The following is a 17,748-nucleotide window of genomic DNA, read 5'->3' on the forward strand; positions in this document are numbered from 1 at the left end:
AGCTATGCGCTGCCACTGCTGCCAACACATTTTGAGTGTGACGCTGCATCAACCGTGATATGAAGGATTGCGCTAGGGTTGGAACGTTTCCAGAAGAAGGCAAATTGCAACAGTTATTCGGTATTATTATTTTTCTTTCCCCTCCAGCTATCGCGTCAACATGTTCCGTTCGGGGTGGCACCAGCAGCAGGAGGTTGTTTCGTGAATCCCGGGGCCAGACAACGACGCTGAACCGTCCTTTTGTTCTTCAAGCTGTTTTTTTCTTCTGTTTACTATTTCCATGGACTTGTTGAATAAGAAGATACCATATTCACTGTTCACTATTTGGTGTATCAGGGGGTCGAGAATTTCACTGATAGATGAATTCAGCTTAACGATTATACTTTTTATGACCCGACAGCAGATGTTGTTACCTATGTTATTGACGAACATATGCATTTCAATCACCCAGACGCTCGAAAGAGAACACTGTGTAGGTACAGCCTAACGACTGTGAAACGATGCCCATTATTTGCAGCTTTCTGCATCCTGTCTGAATAGGTTATGTGAATTGGTGCAATTGGTATAATTCGTTGTGCATTGTACTAGGTTAGTCAACGTGAAGGAGAATTAAATGTGCTGTAGAGATGGTCAGGTTACATAAACTCGGAATCGAAACACGATTAGAGTTCGAAGATTCTACATATCTGAAAACCCGCTGTGGATCCGTTATCGTAAACGAGGCGAAAACCCCAATCATTTCGTTTCTGAATAGGAACTATTAGGGATCTCCTAATTGTGCATTGAGCTATGTTTAGGCTTCCGGTAAGTTACATCTATTGAAGAACTTTAATACCTTGTGCGGGGAGGTGACTGTGATCTCGTAAGCCTTTACGAAAGATCACTTAGCTCATTTTGGTTTTAGCGAGATATTCATGAAGGCATCGACTACTTTTAGCTCTGGTTCAAGTAAAGCGAGAAATTGTCTAGTCTTCTAATTTTTTAGTATTAGACAAAGAGTCTTGTTCATCATTCCTTGCCCCCAGTTATAGGTTATTTCTAGAGAAAATTTTCAATAGGACGTAAGTAACAATGATAGATTCTCTTTGGGGTCTTTCTCTTCTGTCCATTACTCGGCCATTTTAACATTTACTACTCTACTCTTTGCATAATATTCTACACACCTAGAAAATATAGTGTAAATTTACGTCTCCTGACCCTGACATATACGAGCATCAAAAATGACTTATTTTTTCGTTTGATTTTAATTTTACATGACGTTTAATTTCGTAAATCATGTAATTTTACTCGTCATACAGCGTTTGTTCTGAATGGTAGGAAGTGTAATTTTATGTCATTGCGCATGTAAAATATATGTTTCATGTAAAATTAAACGGAATACGGTAATGTTCCGTCATTTCGTAAATTACGGTTTGTTGAATTGTGTCATGTTTGCAATTACGACAACGATAAAATTCAGATTTTTTTGGTGTGTAGTAAAAACCGTCGGCTTTCGATATGTACTGGAAAATTAGTGCAAAGTGTTGTAATCACGTCGTAATAAACGAAAGAGAAAGTAAACAAAGAGTGGCTCTCAATGTTACTTACGCCCTATTGAAAATTTTCTCTAGATTTGGTCAAAACTAGGTCGGCAGCCGACTATTCACCGGTGCCCTGGCAGCCAAAATCCTGTCTACGGCTATCTATGGAAATGAGCATCTCTTTATCCTTTAGGTCGTTTCCAAGAATACACTTTCGTATACGGGTTCCAAATCCCTAGGCAGACGTTTAGGCTAGAACAAAATTTCTTCAAAAACCTGTGTAAACTTTCAAATTGATATACGTTAAAAATCCGTGGTTCACTATTACCATCTGCGCAACTGTTTGCTACACGTGTTTGACAGCTGCACTCTAACTGCATTGTAGTTATCACTGCGCCATCTGCAAACGTTTGCCAAACGTGTTTCAGACGTCTGATTTATTCGGAATTTCAGTAGCGGGTATTTACACACGATTCAAATCGAGCCTAAACGTCTGTTATCTGTGCCTACCCGAGCAAAGTCCAACATCAAAATTACAGCAAATAGACAACATATTTTGATATAAAACATCAAATTGAAATCTTATTTTGATATCAGTTTAAACTTTTTCAGATATGACATCATATTTTGATCTCATTTTGATGTGCTTACATTTTAAGAAAAAAATGTTTGTTTCTATTTCTTTGACAAACATCAAATTGATTACTTATTTTGTTATCAATGAAATATTTCGCCATCTCAATGGGTTTTCGATTTGCTTTCACTGATAGCATAAATAGTTTTCTGTTTGATGTCATAGTGCAATTTTTCTGCTTTCGATTTTGATCTTTTAACCGTTAAAACGACCAAAATGGTAACAACCGGAGCAATCATTCCCTACTACATCACATCAAGTTTAGTTCTCAATTTGTTATCAGACTCTGCTCGGGATACCATCCCTTGAAAGAATGACGTCGTAGATTCTACGGCATTGTAGAACATATAGTGAGAAACACAGCCCCCTGTACCTACACCGCAGTGTCTTTTAGAGCTATATTGGAACAGGAGAATCCTCGTTCGTCGATTCAGTTCGGTCAGGTATATACCAACCTCGAATGAATGATCACAGACATTGAATATTATGGCATAACATTTATCGTCTCTGGGATTGAAATGGTGATTTTTAAATTTTGCCATTAGTTAGCTAATTTTTTGACGTAGGACTTATATCTTTCTTTGCTGCCGATACCTGTTATTCCGCTTATATAGTTTCAGGGCTGTTTTTTTAAATATTTTCCGTTACTAATAGCAATAGCGAACCTTTGAATTGTTTTCGATTGCAACATTTATGCTCGTCGATCTGTAGACCACCAATCAAACCACAGCTAATGGCTGCTTTTACAAAATCTATTGTATCGTCATTTGTGGTAGTAGTATCTTCTGCGGAATTGGTTATAAAATTGTGAGAATATTTCCTATCGAGTCGCACAAAAATCTATTTTTACAGCGACGATAATTGACGATAAAAACAACTGGGAAACTTCAACTGTTAAACATTTAGAGACTGTAGAAACATTTTCCCGCAAGAGTCACTTTTCTGATACAAATCATTATAGGTATTTTCTTACTTCTGTTAATTTGGACAGTGATAGTTTATCATTGTTCATGCACATCCAGTCTTAAACATATATTAGTTTTATCGCAATTTTTGAAAATTGTCATAAAAAATGAAACAATGAACCCGATGAGAGGGAAGGTAATTTCCAAAATACTAAATGAAAATTTCAATGCAAATTCATATGAGTATTGTTTTTTGGTCCTAAAAAAGCCGCTTGTTGTGAATATTTTTACATTTTCACCGTTTCCTTGACAGTAGCAGTGCGACTGGATTGGATTGGATTGGATTGGATTGGATTGGATTGGATTGGATTGGATTGGATTGGATTGGATTGGATTGGATTGGATTGGATTGGATTGGATTGGATTGGATTGGATTGGATTGGATTGGATTGGATTGGATTGGATTGGATTGGATTGGATTGGATTGGATTGGATTGGATTGGATTGGATTGGATTGGATTGGATTGGATTGGATTGGATTGGATTGGATTGGATTGGATTGGATTGGATTGGATTGGATTGGATTGGATTGGATTGGATTGGATTGGATTGGATTGGATTGGATTGGATTGGATTGGATTGGATTGGATTGGATTGGATTGGATTGGATTGGATTGGATTGGATTGGATTGGATTGGATTGGATTGGATTGGATTGGATTGGATTGGATTGGATTGGATTGGATTGGATTGGATTGGATTGGATTGGATTGGATTGGATTGGATTGGATTGGATTGGATTGGATTGGATTGGATTGGATTGGATTGGATTGGATTGGATTGGATTGGATTGGATTGGATTGGATTGGATTGGATTGGATTGGATTGGATTGGATTGGATTGGATTGGATTGGATTGGATTGGATTGGATTGGATTGGATTGGATTGGATTGGATTGGATTGGATTGGATTGGATTGGATTGGATTGGATTGGATTGGATTGGATTGGATTGGATTGGATTGGATTGGATTGGATTGGATTGGATTGGATTGGATTGGATTGGATTGGATTGGATTGGATTGGATTGGATTGGATTGGATTGGATTGGATTGGATTGGATTGGATTGGATTGGATTGGATTGGATTGGATTGGATTGGATTGGATTGGATTGGATTGGATTGGATTGGATTGGATTGGATTGGATTGGATTGGATTGGATTGGATTGGATTGGATTGGATTGGATTGGATTGGATTGGATTGGATTGGATTGGATTGGATTGGATTGGATTGGATTGGATTGGATTGGATTGGATTGGATTGGATTGGATTGGATTGGATTGGATTGGATTGGATTGGATTGGATTGGATTGGATTGGATTGGATTGGATTGGATTGGATTGGATTGGATTGGATTGGATTGGATTGGATTGGATTGGATTGGATTGGATTGGATTGGATTGGATTGGATTGGATTGGATTGGATTGGATTGGATTGGATTGGATTGGATTGGATTGGATTGGATTGGATTGGATTGGATTGGATTGGATTGGATTGGATTGGATTGGATTGGATTGGATTGGATTGGATTGGATTGGATTGGATTGGATTGGATTGGATTGGATTGGATTGGATTGGATTGGATTGGATTGGATTGGATTGGATTGGATTGGATTGGATTGGATTGGATTGGATTGGATTGGATTGGATTGGATTGGATTGGATTGGATTGGATTGGATTGGATTGGATTGGATTGGATTGGATTGGATTGGATTGGATTGGATTGGATTGGATTGGATTGGATTGGATTGGATTGGATTGGATTGGATTGGATTGGATTGGATTGGATTGGATTGGATTGGATTGGATTGGATTGGATTGGATTGGATTGGATTGGATTGGATTGGATTGGATTGGATTGGATTGGATTGGATTGGATTGGATTGGATTGGATTGGATTGGATTGGATTGGATTGGATTGGATTGGATTGGATTGGATTGGATTGGATTGGATTGGATTGGATTGGATTGGATTGGATTGGATTGGATTGGATTGGATTGGATTGGATTGGATTGGATTGGATTGGATTGGATTGGATTGGATTGGATTGGATTGGATTGGATTGGATTGGATTGGATTGGATTGGATTGGATTGGATTGGATTGGATTGGATTGGATTGGATTGGATTGGATTGGATTGGATTGGATTGGATTGGATTGGATTGGATTGGATTGGATTAGATTGGATTGGATTGGATTGGATTGGATTGGATTGGATTGGATTGGATTGGATTGGATTGGATTGGATTGGACTGGATTGGATTGGATTGGATTGGATTGGATAGGATTGGATTAGATTGGATTGGATTGGATTGGATTGGGTTGGATTGGATTGACTACGCGGAAAAAAATCCGTTCATAAATTCATGAACAAAAGGTAACAATTTCGTGAACTGAACGGTTTACGAAAACCGTATTCAAGTCCCTGAAATTATGAATAATTAACCTCGAAATCATAAAACTATTTGTATTTTCAAAAAACTAGTTCGCCCCGAATATATACATGGCGTTACATTCGAATGTTTGGCTTTGTTACAGTTATTGTCCTCTTGATATGTTTAGTTTTTGATTCTTGTTCATGATTTGGGAATAGACAGCCGAAAGTCAAACCTTTTCATGATTTCAGGAGCTTACTCGCGATTTGTGATTTTTCATCACGCTACCTTGCTATTACATTCTTGGGTTTACTATCGGATTTTTTGTCAGACTGGCGGGATTTATGTTCATGATTTCAAAAACTTAGTAGCGATTTTCGTAACTTCTATTCACGTTATCATGGTATTTTTGTCAACAGGAGAGTATTCGTGTACATGATTTCAGGATTTTAGCCACGATTTTGGATATTTTAATTACGAATAATGTGATTTACGTTTACGATTTCAGGAACTTTGTCATGATTTTCATAATTTATACTCACGTTTTGATATTTTAGTCACGTGTAGAGATTTATGTTTGTTTCTGTTCATGATTTCTGGATCTTAGTCACGATTTTTTATATTTTCGTCACGAGTTGTGTGATTTGTGTTCATGATTTCAGGATAAAAGTCACGATTTTCGTAATTTTTGTTCACGTTATAGTGATGAAATTCTAGAGCTAACTTTCGAATTTGACACGTGTTCATGATATCAGAAAGTTTATCATGGTATTCGTAAATTCTCTTCTCTGTAAACTATTTCACGAACACGATTTGTGGTGCTCAGCACAGTTTTCGTTTTCTGTCCAGACATCACACAGAAGCTTATGAAATGCATAACGAGTTCGAGTTTGAGGTCCTTATAGTTTTCTTATATCCTCTGCTCGTACATATTACTAGGCTGGTCGCTAACAGCTGGACATTTCCAAAAGCAGCATACAAAAATGATTCCCCGAATAATACTTCAATTTACATGAAATTGAAAATGACGAAGGATATCTTCTAAATATCACTAGCACGCAAAATAGATCATAAATCATGTACTTAGAATCATGATCCAGTTCACAAATACATGCATGATACTTTTTGATTTCGTGAACTATATCACGAGCACGAGTGTTAAGTCGTGACTATTAGACTAGGTATCATGAACTAGTTCACGAATACATGAATAATAATTTATTCTTTTGTGAACTATTTCACAAGAATTGCATGGATTCATGATTTAAATTCTGAGTTTCGTGAAATGGTTCACAAGAAAATATCCAGAATGTTTTAATTTTGTGAACTAATATTCCTAAATCTATGAATAACATCACGAGTCAACCTTAGGTTTTATGAATAGGGTCCATAAAGTTAAGAACTAGTTCACGTACAGAAAATCGATTTAGTAATAACATAACCGTGACTAAAGTTCACAAAACATAAACAAATATTTTCACTAATAAAAGCGTTATGCGGGGATTACTGAAGAGTAATTGAACATAATTATAAAGTACATGATTTTTGTTCATGATTCTGTTTTCGTAACGTAAAAACGTGAAAAATATGGGGGTTTCAAAACTAAGAATTTATATGAGGCTTCACTCAAAACTGGTTTTCCTCATCTTTATACTTAAAACTTAATAATTAATACTTAATATTTCATTAAAATAAACAAGGTTAGATAACAAAAGAATCAACAAATAGGGAAACCCTGGGCTATTCGAACTTACCCAAGCCAATCGCCCTTTATATGTGGATAGATGGGAAAGAATTTACCGGTCAAAGGACCTAATTGTTAGTTTGAAACCTCAGCTACATTTTGATGTTATAAAAGTTCATTTGCACCACTCCATGGCAGCGCTAGGCGACGATTTGCAAAACTCGTTTTTCCATCCTTTTACAATGTAGGGATAATTCGGGCCTTGCTACGGGGCAATTTGGACCGTCATTTTTTGCGATGGAATGTTTATTGGAGAAACTCCTTAAGAAGCGAAAAAAAAAAATTGCGCTGCAAAAAGTTGATCTGGTTGGTCTCAGCTCGTTACTGTTGTGCTATCTTATGACGCCATTTTGCACATTCCGAGAAAAACGATTTTAAAGTTTGAGTTTGAATATTTTGAAGCTTATAAATGTTAGAAACAATCCGGAGAAGACAATTTATGCTGTTATCTATTCTGTATTAATCTCTCAAATATTTCCAAGATTGGTTGACTTTACAGAAAGTTTTTGCTAAAAATGTAAACAAAAGTCGCACTCACATTTATACACCTAAAAGCATCTTAGACTTCAATATAGCCAATCTTAAGATGCAATCGTGTGCGCAGCCGCAAGCCGCTGAACGGTGTTTGATGGAATAGGGGGTCCGAATAACCCCGTACGCTCATTTCGCACAAGTGGAGAGCGTCTTGAATATATTTGTATTTTCACCCAAACAAAAATCATTCCATGAAATAGGAGCCTCAAGCTTTCCAAAACACTTCTATTATTTTTTTCACTTTTATTTGTTGTTTTAATAATGGTTTTATGATGGTAAAACCGTGATTAAAGCAACGGTTTTATAGTAGTAAAACCGTGATTAAAGCAACAAATAGAAGTGAAAAAATAACAGAAAGTGTTTTGGAAGGCTTCAGGCTCCAATTTCATGGAATGGTTTTTGTTTTGAGGATGGCAAAAAATGAAACACGTTGTATCTCCATGCTAAAAAAGAGGAAGGAAATTCATCTGTCAAAATTAATGTTTCAGAATGGCGCTTCCACGAATATGTTGAACACTCAGAAAATCTTACGATTTACTGAGAACTCGAGGAGGTCTAAATTACTCCTACGATCTTAACAGATCTGGGTCCCACTACAGTATTTATTTTTACATATTGTAAAATATTAAGAGGTCCGGCCCAGTTATACTAACGCGTTAAACCGTGTGAAATAAACAAAGAGAAAAAAGTTGTTGAAAAATTGGAGTGTTCAATTTGTTTTGGAATTCTAGGCGAATGATCCTCAGTGGTTAAAGCCCTAATTAACATAATAATAATAATTGTTTTGGAATTTATGTTAAGAATAGAATTTTCAGGTCCAGTATTTTAACGTCTAATTGGAAAAAGTAAACTGCAATGTGCTTTCAAGCCTCTTAAATAGAGAGCGAAACTGAGATAATGTGTATCTGTTGAACATAAAATTAACTGGACTTTCCTCCGGCATTCGCAATACACGTCCAGCCCGCTGTAGTCTGCCGTGTTTTATCAACCTTCCAATGTCAGCATGTTTGTTTACTTGGTATAGCTCGAGGTTCATGTGTCTGCATCATTCTACATTGTCTACTATGCCACCAAGTATTAAATGGATAATTTTTCTCTTCAACATACCAGGCAGTCGATAGTCTACTTCCTTAAACGCCCATACCTCATGGTCGTACAGAATCCCGTAGCTAACATCGTAATCGCATGTCACTAGTGCTCCAAGATATATTAATTAATCAATTCGTACTCTACCAGCTACCATGTACTTTGTTTTGTCAGAGTTTATAGTCAGTCCGATTTTAGCAGCCTGTCTTTTAAAAAGCAAAGCTCTCGTACTACTCTGCTATCAGCGCCAATGATAAATTGTCAAAATTTGGCTAAATTTAGTGTTACTAAAAATGTTTTTTATAAGCTTCTAGAATGTAGCCAACATATGGGTGAACTTTACCCGGGATACTTCACTAAAGATTCCAAACCGCCAGAGGGCACTAGAGGATCCGTTCTTCGAAACTAGTTTGCTGCCCCGTTATGTGTCGATACATCATTTGCTGCCCCGTTATGTGTCGATACATGTTCGAAATTCGAATTCCGCTTGCTTTGCTGCGTACATTGATTACCCGATCGAAATTTCTAGTTGACGCGCTGGACAATAAGGCGTCTCCATCAAACGCCAGAGGGTCCATATGGTGCGTAGTTCACATTAGACTTAGTGAAATTTTATATCAATATAGCTGAACATGATGCACTATATGAATAATAAAACTTCAGAAATACAAACGATGTAGCTCATTTCAATGATCAAACCATTTCACACTTTGAAGGATATGTAGGTTCGCAAACATATTCAGAATTGCCTGCAACCGGAACATTGATTCAGATATTTTATTCATAACCCTAACGTTGTGCTCTTCATCCTTCAATCTTTTCCGTAACACTACCGATTGATTAAGAAAAAAGTTTTACGAGCACTGTTCAACGCATTTATATCGCCCTTTCGGTATTAGCTTGTTATTGCTCGTGACTGAAACACATAAATTCGGCATTGTTTTATATATAGCTGGAATCACCCATGTGAATGAAAAACTAACTAGGTTGGGTGTAAAAACTCACTTCAAGAATTGAATGAAGACTCTACCATTAATTTTAACTTGCCACGGGTATCTAAAAATAGTTAAGTTGGCGATATTATTTACAAACAAAAATTTAAAGTACTATTTCCGGTAAACTTTTTAAATTTGAAAGTTGAAGAGCATTCTCAGTAAATCCAGTGACGAACGATGCCGTACACCTCACTATAAATATCAAGAGAAATATCTACGCATCAATCTAGACTATCCGTTTGTTACGATAGAATGTAAAAAAAAATTTCTATCGAGGTTTCCGGTCACTTTTCCAGTTCACGTACTGATTTATAATTCATGCCTTTCCCGCTCGGCATATGCACAAACTATTTTGGGTCTACGATGATGGCGAAAAGATAGACTCGTAGGTTTTCTATAAAAAGTTGCACCTTTCCGGTTCTAGCATCTCTGTTCGGTTTTGACTAGTCTACTCTTGTAGCATAAGTATCTTCCACGGGGACCAGCAAAAAATCCAAATTGTAGGTACATACCTATTTTGTCATTCGATAATAGAGCCATAAATTCCCGGCAGCAAAGACGATCGGTTTTTTTTTTCGAAAACGAGAGTGAAATCGAAAATCCGAAAAGTGGCTATTTGTCAAGGTTTGCTCGTTGAAAGGACATACGTGGGACAGCATCCATATATTATGTTTAGGACACAAGCATTGGCCGGCGAGCGCGAACGATTCAAATGAAAGCGGTGCTTGAAATCCCCAGTGACACTGCCGCTCAGCAGCCGTAGACCACTCACAGTAGCATCCTTGGTGAACTTATCGTCGAACATATCAAATTAGGCTCCAAGGAGCAAAAAATAAAAAGTAGGGAAAAAATAGTCCTCCTAGACTCAGCAAATCGAGTGAGCTCGTGGTGCCGAGCTGTGGGAATGGCCGGCCTAGTCCCATCGGCGGCGAGGATAGAGGAAGTGATAAAAAGTGGAATCACGCGAACAAATTAATTTTACGGGTGCCCCGAATAAAGCCCCGGTGTTGTGACAAACGTTCGCCTAAACTTCATTAGTGGTAATGTAATAATTTATTTTCTGTAACGAACTGGACTAGTTATTAATTCTGATCAGACTCGCTGTTATTTATCATGACGATCCAACTTTTGTAGCTAGCTATAACCTAGAAGATTTGAGAATTTATGGGTTCAACTGTCACAAAGCGGAGTTGGGCTTGTAAGTTTGTTTGGTATTTAGGTTACGATTTGAATAGTCACTGCTTATAGTTTTAAAGTGATTCCATTATTTTAGCTCTGTTTAGTGATTCGTTCCGTATTGTATCTTATTCTTTTATAAATTTTTGAAATACCACCGACTAGTGGTGAAGAGATATAAATAAATAAGAATTCTCTAACTCTTGCTAGGTGAAGACAAAGGTTTTATTATAATTAATTTCGATCGTGATTTTCATTATAGTTTTTCGTTCTTGTTCGATCTAAGGTAAATACCGTTTTTTTCACCTTGTTTTTACTACCACCATTTCAAACCGCTGCCATTTTTGTTCAACGGTTCATAGGCTGAAGTATAATTGGGTTCTTGTAATTAAAGAAATAGTGATTTCATCCCTAATAAGACAAAAATAGACTATTTACCTTATTTGTTTCTTTCAGTCGCCAATTTGGCGAAACTAATCAAGAAAAACCAATAAACTAGATACGAAGCGAAACAAGTTTTGGTGATTTTTATTCAATTTAAAAGTTATACATACTGGTACTACTACCTCCTACTGCTCCAAACGTTCGAAAAACAATTTTAATTGTACACGTGAAGAAAACGTTTCGAGCAGCACCGTACAACCAACTTTTATAGCTCAGTTATATCGTCACGGTGCGTGTAATTCAACCACACTCAACGTATCTCAGGGGCGGATCCAGAAAATAATTTCGGGAGGGGTTCGAAATTTCGATTCTAAAATGAACATTGCACAATACGTAATACGTAAAAATCTCATTTCATGAATATCAGTATTGGTGGTCAAATTTGGTTTGAAAGATTAACGAATATAAAATTCAAACTAATTTTAAATTTCTCAACAAGTTAAAAAATTTCGGCAGCGGTCCGGACCCCTTGGATCCGCCACTGACGCAGCTGAAAGATCTAAATTTATATTATGCACAGCGAACGGGTGGAGCAGAAAGCACAAATAATCCATGACGTATGCATAGTTTACAGTACAAATCCAGGTAAACTCTTGTCATCGCTTCATTATACCTACAACGGCTTGCGGGGTGTGGGAAATTTCTTGCCAGGCTAAAATAATTCCTTGACTTAAATTGCCAAAACAATTCAATTAACTTCAATTGGAATGTTATAATTTTGTTGCCGGGACAAATTGCTCCCATCGGCTCGTGAGCACAATGCGCTTCAAGTTCTACAGACCATCTTCAGCGGGAGGCTTGGTGTTTTTCCGCTGGTGCGCACTTACATCAATTTTCGGTTTATACATATGGCTGTGTGTAGATTCTTGTTTATGAATTTTATTTTAAATAGAGAGAGAATTTGCGGTAAAACAATACTCCTGGCACCACTGTAAAGTCGCAAGAGGGAAAAATCGACACGTTAAACTTTTGCAGTTTTCTTATGGTTTTTTGTCGTTCTTAAACCTAGAAAAGTGTTCTGCGGTTGCAATAAGGCTAAAAACATTTAAAAAGTGTTAAAAACACCTGTGAAGTGGAACAAAAAAACCGTTTTTTCACTTTTATAAATTTCCTCGGCGAAAACGTAAAATGTGTTAGTGTGTGTGCCGGTGAAGCGTCAGCGTCGTACGTACAGTTCACAGTCTATAGAGAACAGTTGCGCAAAGAGTGAAGTAAAAAAAAGCCTACCTATCGAGCACAATTGGAATACATCTCTGATACGTCTGCAGCACACGGTGTATTTATTAGAACAATTTTATGCAAAAAAATTCAGCATCTCTGAAACTTCGGAATATGAAAGAATGAGCTTTCCCCTTTCATTTGAAACTAAGATCAAAATAATCCGTCGGGGGGTCCAGAGCAACTTTTTTTTTGAAATTTTTTCGTATCAATATAGGTTTTACTACTGGAGATAGTTCATATGTCTGTCCCTAGATGGTGCTTTATACATTCGAACAACATTAAAAGTGAGAATTTGATAGAAAATTTAATTGTCTACAAGTTTGTTGACCACTAAAAATTGATCTGAAATCATCCGGAAAAGTTGTTTAAGATTTTAACAAAGTTGTATCTAAGATAGTTTTCACACGAGGCCTAGTGGTTTGGAAATATGTTTTCACGCACTTATTACATTATCAAAAAAATAATTGGGTTTAGTGCCATGAAAATATTAGACGGGATTCATTACATTGACAATTCTAATTGAACTTCTGACAATTAGGATGTTTGACAGAGCCAGATAACTATTTGTGCTTTTGGTTTGTAATTTTTCCCGATAGGTTCGAAGGGACTACCATTCATCGGAAGGTATTGCTTAGTTACAAGGGTTTGCTTACATTTATGTTTTGTTACACGGGTGTTTTAGAAAGGACCATACGTCGTATAATTTAGGTTATGATCGCTTAACTCAACTATTATAATTCCGTTCAAGACGAAATGTTGGGACACACCGTTTCTAATTTAACGCAAACCACAACAATAACTGTCCAAATTAGTGGTTAGTGTGAAATGATTTATTCAAATTTTCTCCGCAAAGCATATTGTGGAAGTTGGATTTTACGGCCATTTCCTATCAATTATGCGAGATATCGTTGCTAAATTGATCCTAGATTATGCGATATGTTTTGAAAACAAAATATGATTTGAGTACAACAATAACCTTATATACATAGAAGTCCTCGAATATATCCCAAAAAAAATTATCTTGATCCAAAAACTCAAAGTTTTTTGTTCATTGTTTGTCACATTGAGTTAATTTTGAAAACAGTTAATCAGCGTTTTTAACCAAGCGTTGCAATGAAATCCGCGAAATATTGCTATGGTGCGTTAAAAGTTTCATTGAGTTTGTTCAAATATAAAGGTTGAAGTTCAGGACAAGTCAATTTTATACGAAGGTGCTAACAGAGTAGGAGATTCAAGTAAGAATAGTTATCAGTCATCCCTGAGAATAATCGAAAAAATGAAAAAGAAGGCATACCTAATTGAAAAAGCTGTTTCTGCGGGAGGAATCACTTACCATCATGAAAAATAATATTAATATCATACTAGTTTGGTCAACACTTATCTAAAACTTCTCATCCCAAAAATATGAATGGTTCCCTGTATCAGGGAATTATAATTTTCAGTTAAAAGGTAAGACTTTCCAAGCTCTCAAATTTCGCTGAATTCTCTATTGAACTAAACACAACTACTTGGCAAATAAAAAAGTGCTTGTGAATTGACAAACCACTAGGTCTTCTGTGAAACTAGTTTAGACTTAGAATTCGTTAGAATATTAAACTACTTTTCGGGATAATTTCAAATCGGTTTTCAGTTGGAAGCAAAGTTGTAGACATTTAAATAATCTAGTAGAATCTCACTTTTAGTGTTGTTCGAATGTCTAAAGCACCATCTAGGGGCAGAAATATGAACTAGTTCCATTGTAAAATCTATATTTTCACGAAAAAAAACTTCAAAAAAAAAAGTTGCTCTAGACCCCCCGACGGATTATTTTAATTTTGGTTTCAAATGAAAGGCGAAAGCCCATTCTTTCATATCCTGAAGTTTCAGAGATGCTGAATTTTTTTGCACAAAGTTGTTAAAAAAAGACACCGTGCAGCAAAGTTGGATTCTAATTTTGCTCGATAGGTAGACTTTTTTCGGCTTCACTTTCTGCACACTCTTTGCGTACCTTTATACTAAAACCTTTAGTACAGTTGAGCTAGTTCGAGGAAGTGAATGTGTAGTGCAAATATCATCTGTTTACAATCTTGTTCACTATGAAAGGCGAAGATACCTGCGGAACATGCAATAATGCAATCCCCCGTCAAAGGAAGAAAAAAGAAGAAGCCGGAATCCATCCAGTGGATCTGCTGTGACACCTGCTACAGGTGGTTCCATGCTACGTGCGTAAGAGTCAGCAAATCTCAAGTGGAATATGCGTCGAATTATTATTACTTCTGTGAGACCTGTGCTGTAAGAGGTGATGAGACCTGTGCTGTAAGAACAATGATGACCTCGAATCGTTGAGGAACGAGTTAACAACGCAACTATCTCAGCTACGAGCCGAACTTAATGAAGCGCGCGCCGCCAGTAACAAGCAGTTCGATCGCATCCAGAGTAAACTCCGCAGCACAGATCGATGCAACAGTCGGTGTACCGCACAGAATCAGCTCGTGAATAATATCGGCGAGAAGCTAGAAATGATTCAAACAGGAGCAAAACTAGCCCGTACTTTTTTCAATGCAGTCAACTCTTGCAGACTTGCAATCAACAAGATTCCGTACTGCGAAAGGGAGAACATCCAAACCATTGTCCAAAGTGCATTAGGTTTTCTTGGTGTCGAACAGGAGATGTCGCATGTCGATTGCTGTTTCCGTATGCCAGTCAAACCGTCAAAATGGGCAGACTCCAACGATCGTGATTGTTTTCGATAGTGCTGATTCAAAACAAGCGGTTCTGCGAACGTATTTCAAGAAGCACAAAGAAGCAAAACTGTGCAACCTGCCGGGTGGGCTCGCTCTGGACTACAGATTTACTATTAACGAAGTCCTATCTATAAGCACCTTCCGTATACGAAACCTCGCCCTCAGATTGATGCAGATCAAAATAATCAAGTCTGTTTTTGTTAAAAATGATACAGTCTCAGTGTTGCTTCCCGAGCAGAAACGATATGTTTTAGTAGAAAGTATAGACACGCTTCGAGAATTGGCTGAACTCTCATCCCGTTCCATGGACTCCTCAGTTTTCTTCGATGCTTAATCGGCGGATGTCACAACATCCTCGCACTGCTAGCTCTACCGCGTCGCTGTCGTTTCCTCCAAGTACATTATGCCAAACAATATATCCAACCTGCGTATTGGGCACCTGAACGTCAGGGGTCTCGAACGCCATATCGATGGTGTGAAACTTATTTTAGACACGAATCAATACCACATTTTTGCAACGACGGAAACAAAGCTTCAGCCCTCCTCACCGGTCGGCCCTATCCGTGTTCCCGGATATAATTTGATCAAACACACGCTTCCATCCTGCCGTGGTCGAGGACTAAAAACATATGGTGGAGTAGGGTTGTATATTAGGGCATTGCAAAAAATTTTTTTTCTTGAATTCTCAATGGCCCCCCCCTCTCATATTGTGACAAATGTCAAAGTAAGCTCAGATGCCAAATTTCACATCATTTGGACAATTTTAGACCCCCGCCCACTTCGCTTGAAATTTTTGAAATTGGTAATATGGGAAAATATGGAGGAAAAATATATTAAATGCTATAACTTTTGAAGTAGCAATCAGAAAATTACAATTTATACCTCTTTTTAAAGTAAATAACCTTAGTCTTTGAAGGAAGACATTCCTGTTTCTAGACAAATAGGGGAAAGTGGGGTACTGGGTTATTTTGGCCCCAAAATTCCCAATTTTTAATAATTTTTCTGCTCCGTGATGCAAATCATACATATTTTGGAGTTTTTCTAATGTGAAAAAAATTCAGAAATCTTACGGAACCTTTTTGACTTTTGTCCGAATACGGGAAGTTGGGGTTATAGAGCCTTTTGTCATTAATATTAAATTTTATCATTTTCTCGTGCATATATCTCCTTTATTCTTCAATCAATTCTCATAAAATGTACCTTGTTAAACGTTAAAAATCCTTAGGAACACAATAAAAATAGATTCGTTATCGGTAAAATTCAGAAACATCAAATTATCTGATATATAGTCTCGATTTCACATTTTTATCATAAAATTGCACATATTAACTCCGTTTAACAACAAAATTCTTAATAAATTTACTACTTTTAGTGTAAAATACGCTTGAGGATCGCATGAGAAAAGTTTCCATCCTGGATAGGATGGAAGTTGAGGTATTAGGACATTTAACGAAAAAAATGTGATTTGTAGAGTTAATGTCCAAAAATTTGATGTTTCTGAATTTTACCGCTAACGAATTCATTTTGTTGTACTCATAAGAATTTTCCGCGTTCAACAAGCTACATAAGAATTTTCCGCGTTCAACAAATTTGATGTTTCTGAATTTTACCGCTAACGAATTCATTTTTGTTGTACTCATAAGAATTTTCCGCGTTCAATAAGCTACATTTCATGAAAATTGATTGAAGAATAATAGAGATATATGCACGAAAAAATTATAAAATTTAATATTAATGACAAAAAGTCCTATTACCCCAACTTCTCGTATTCGGACACGAGTCAGAAAGGTTCCGTTCGATTTCTGAGATTTGTTTACATTAGAAAAACTCCAAAATATGTATGATTTGCATCACAAAGCAGAAAAATTATGAAAAATAGGGGATTTTGGGGCCAAATGACCCAGTACCCCACTTTCCCCTATTTTTCTAGATAGAGGAATATCTCCTTTCAATAACTTAGGTCATTTCCTTTAAAAAGAGGTATAAATTGTAATTTTCTGATAGCTACTTCAAAAATTATAGCATTTAGTATATTTTTCCTCTATATTTTCCCATAGCACCAATTTCAAAAATTTCAAGCGAAGTAGGCGGGGGTCTAAAGTTGTCCAAATGATCTGAAATTTGGCATCTAAGCTTACTTCGACATTTGTCACAATATGGGAGGGGGGCCTTTGAGAATTCAAAAAAAAGTTTTTTTTGGGATGCCCTATTGTATATACATAGAAGGGAATCAAGGCTATACCTTTCATGAAATCTACGTTCGATCCAGAAGTTCCAATCGCCTCACGTTTTGAATTCCTTGCAGTTCAAAGCAAGTTGAACGACCTCA

The 17,748-nt window shown here is 36.8% G+C and overlaps 1 protein-coding gene across 8 annotated transcripts in view; it reads left to right on the forward strand.

Annotated features, from left to right (window-relative positions):
• Nucleotides 1–17,748, forward strand: part of LOC131694076 (potassium voltage-gated channel subfamily KQT member 1) — a 1,057,856-nt gene that overhangs the window by 491,059 nt on the left and 549,049 nt on the right. The window lies entirely within an intron of this gene.

The sequence above is a fragment of the Topomyia yanbarensis genome, chromosome 3, assembly GCF_030247195.1.
Source record: "Topomyia yanbarensis strain Yona2022 chromosome 3, ASM3024719v1, whole genome shotgun sequence".
NCBI classification, from domain to species: domain Eukaryota; kingdom Metazoa; phylum Arthropoda; class Insecta; order Diptera; family Culicidae; genus Topomyia; species Topomyia yanbarensis.